Raw genomic sequence first — 3,451 nt, 5'->3', positions numbered from 1 at the left:
GTGTTGATTTTCTCTCTTGATAGTTCTATAGAGAGTGAACAATTAATCTCCGAAGGGCATTGGCTCACGCTTTGAGAGCTCATCACGGATGCTGACATGACCGATTCTAAGCGTAGGGAGATAAGGAAACCTTCCTTTCTGTTTGGAGATGCGAAGACTGATCCAACCAGCTTATATCTTGGTGAAAGCTAATAGCTTCGTGTCATAGATAACATCCACTACTTCATCCCCGCCATGCCAAGGAGGTTTTTCATTGTAGAACTGCGGTCACTCTCTGTGCTAAGAGTAATGGACTGGGACCTAACCCCCACACAAGATGGAGTTACCTGCGACCTCTTCACAGGATCGAAGGTCGGCTTTGGCATAGATAGCTCAGGAAAATGTGTCACGACCTTGCATCCCGGCTTATTGTAGAACGACTTGACAATGGGGGAGACAACGACGGTGGCTCAGACTTTCCGCCATAGCTTTTTCAATGCTGGGGGCCAGTTCTCGTCGAAGGACTTTCGTGCTCCTGGATGCTGTTAGGACTCTTGTTTATGAGCCTACTTTCTAATCTAGTTTAGATGATTAACAAACAATTTATAATTGTGTTTTCTAGTATTTGTGATTTGTTCAATGTGTATTTAGGTTGAAAGGATTTGTGCCAACACAATTCAAGATCAAAGAATCAAGATCAAGCTTCATGCATATCAACTTGGGTATAATAGCTTTAGGAATTATACTTTGTGTGTTATGCTTAGAGCTTAATTTTTTACACACACGTATTTATCGTAATATGAGTGTTTTTGAGAAAACATCGAGTCTTTGGATTATTGACTTAACAATAATATTTTATATCTTTTCCAAAGTCTATTAATCCATTCAAAAGAATTTGCAAATGTGTTTAAAATCGTTTTGTCAAAACAAGTGTTTAAATGAACTCGTATTTTTTGAGATATTGCAAAATGATGAGTTTTCAAAAATAGTTAATGATATTTAAAAAATTTCTTTTCTAACATGTTTATATTCATGAATATAAACATTTCCCAAGATTCATAATTTTTAGAATTTATTTACTATTTTTAAACACACTTTGAAAATCAAATTTACTGTTTAAAACTAGGTTGTGCACGTTTTTCGGTTGACCGACACTGTTCATCAGTCGACCGATGAACTGCTCTAAAATTGCTGAAAAGTTTTTGCTCAGTAGACTAATCTCTATTAGTCGACTGGACAGTATTTTCGGTCGACCGATGACTTGCATCAGTCAACCGATACCTTTCCAGAATCAACTAATGGTCAACTCATCAGTCGACTGAACAGCGTATCAGTCGACCGACGGCACTGTAACGACTAGTTTTTTTGCCTTGCTATTTTTGAGGCTATAAAAGAGTTTAAACCCCCACTTTCTTCAAGAGGTTTTTCAAGGGGTTTTAGCAAGAGTTTGTTTCAGTTTTTCTCAACATTTTTGAGTGGTGGTTTATGTGAAGAAATTTTCACAAAGAGATCGATCGTAAATCCGATTTTGAGGCGTTCAACCTCAAACATCCTATTCTACATCTATTTGCTTAGAGAAGTTTTTATAAACTTACTTTCTAGCAAATTTACATTTTTATTATCATATATAAGCTAGATTTGATTGAGTTTAATTTGTTTTACATATTGTTTCACACACAATCATTGAGTTTAAACATTTCACATATTGTATAAATTTGGATTATGGGTGCGATTTATTGAGTGTGAGCTTACACTTTCATTCTCATTAGTATTAGAGAACAAATCTTGTATTTGAGCTTAATTATTGTGAACACATTATAATACATAAGGACACTTTAAGGAGTGGTTGGGTGAGACATGGTCAATTCCAAGAGGAGTGGCTTGGTTGTAAAAGCCTAAGGAGAGGTAGTAATTCCAAGCACTTGAGAAATGTGACATGAGATAGGCCAACACTTAGAGGAGTGTATTGTGTATTGACAATTATGTGAGTTGTAAATGTTATCGGTGAGCGTTGAAAAACAGATTGTGTAGTTATTTTTATGATATAGTGGAGTATCTCTTCGATGGTGAGGAGCGGAGACGTAGGTCAAGGGTGATCGAACTCTGTGAACATATTCTTGTGTTTTTGTTTGACATTGGCGTATTTATTCTCTTGTATATTTTCATATCATCTTTTGTCTCATGTTTATATCACCATTAGTTTAATTCTATATCCTTGCATTCATATCTTATTATATATTGTTAGAATATTAGTTAATAGTTTTAATTTAACATTAATATCAAATTAGATTAGCAATTACCCTATTCACCCCCCTCTAGGGTACTTTCATTTGGTATCAGAGCTTGGTGCTCTTGATTTGTGGCTTAATCGCCTAGAGTCAAAGATTCAAGCTTTTATATCTTGCTAATTTAGTTTTAATAATTATTTTATTGTTGGCATTTATATTATGGATATGCACGGTGCACCTAGATTAGGTTATGACATAAATTTTGCTCCTAAATTCAATAATTTTCCTTATGCTCAATAGTGCTTAAGATTTAAATTATTTATTAAATCTAAAAATATTTAATTATAGAAAGTTATTGATTGTGCTTATGATGTGCCCACATTGGAGAAATCCAAGTTAAATGATAAGAAGATATCTATTATGAATAAGTTATTGCTGGAATTTTTTCTTAGTACGTTTAACTCATCCATTTCTAACAAACTTGCTTCATTTGACAGTGATTACAAATTGTGGAAACATATAGAAGCACAACAAGGTAACTTGGAGGATATCCAATAGATTCTGGCAGATTCCACTTCAAGAGAGAGTATAGACATCATTGGAGCTTCATCGTGCATACGGTCACTAGGCGATAGGCCTAGTGAGGTATGCAAGTCTGATTCTAAAAATGAATTATCTTTAAATGAACTCGCTTGTGCTTATAAGAAGTTAATGCATGCCTACAATAAATTGCACCATAACTATGTAGATTTAAAAAGTAAGCATGTAAATTTGAAATCCGACCATGATTTATTAGCATCTAAATTTGATACTATAGCAAAAAAGAATGTGATCCTTGAAGAGAACAATAAAAAATTAAAATTAGATCATATTGGCTTGACATCTAAGATTGCTAGTGTATCTCATGAGAAAAATGATACCATACAAGAAGTAGAAACAATTAAAAATAAATTGAATTCTTTTAAAAATAATCATGTTTGTTCTACTTCTATTATCAATACAAATGTGCAAAATAAAGAGTTGAATCACATGAATAACCGTATTTCTTCTTTAGATTCAACCCTAACCAAATGTATTAATAATCATAAGAAGCTTGTGAATATGTGTGTTAAGTCGAATGTAAATAATTCAAAATTATTATACACTATGCACACATATATAGCAAAGTTTATAAGTGCTCTATTTACAATCGTAAAGGCCATTTAGCAAAATTTTGCTATGATGCACATATACATTCTAATAAT

The sequence above is a fragment of the Asparagus officinalis genome, chromosome 3 (genome assembly GCF_001876935.1).
Source record: "Asparagus officinalis chromosome 3, Aspof.V1, whole genome shotgun sequence".
Classification (NCBI taxonomy): Eukaryota; Viridiplantae; Streptophyta; class Magnoliopsida; order Asparagales; family Asparagaceae; genus Asparagus; species Asparagus officinalis.
The sequence above is the reverse complement of the archived record's forward strand: the minus strand, read 5'-3'. Positions refer to the sequence as shown.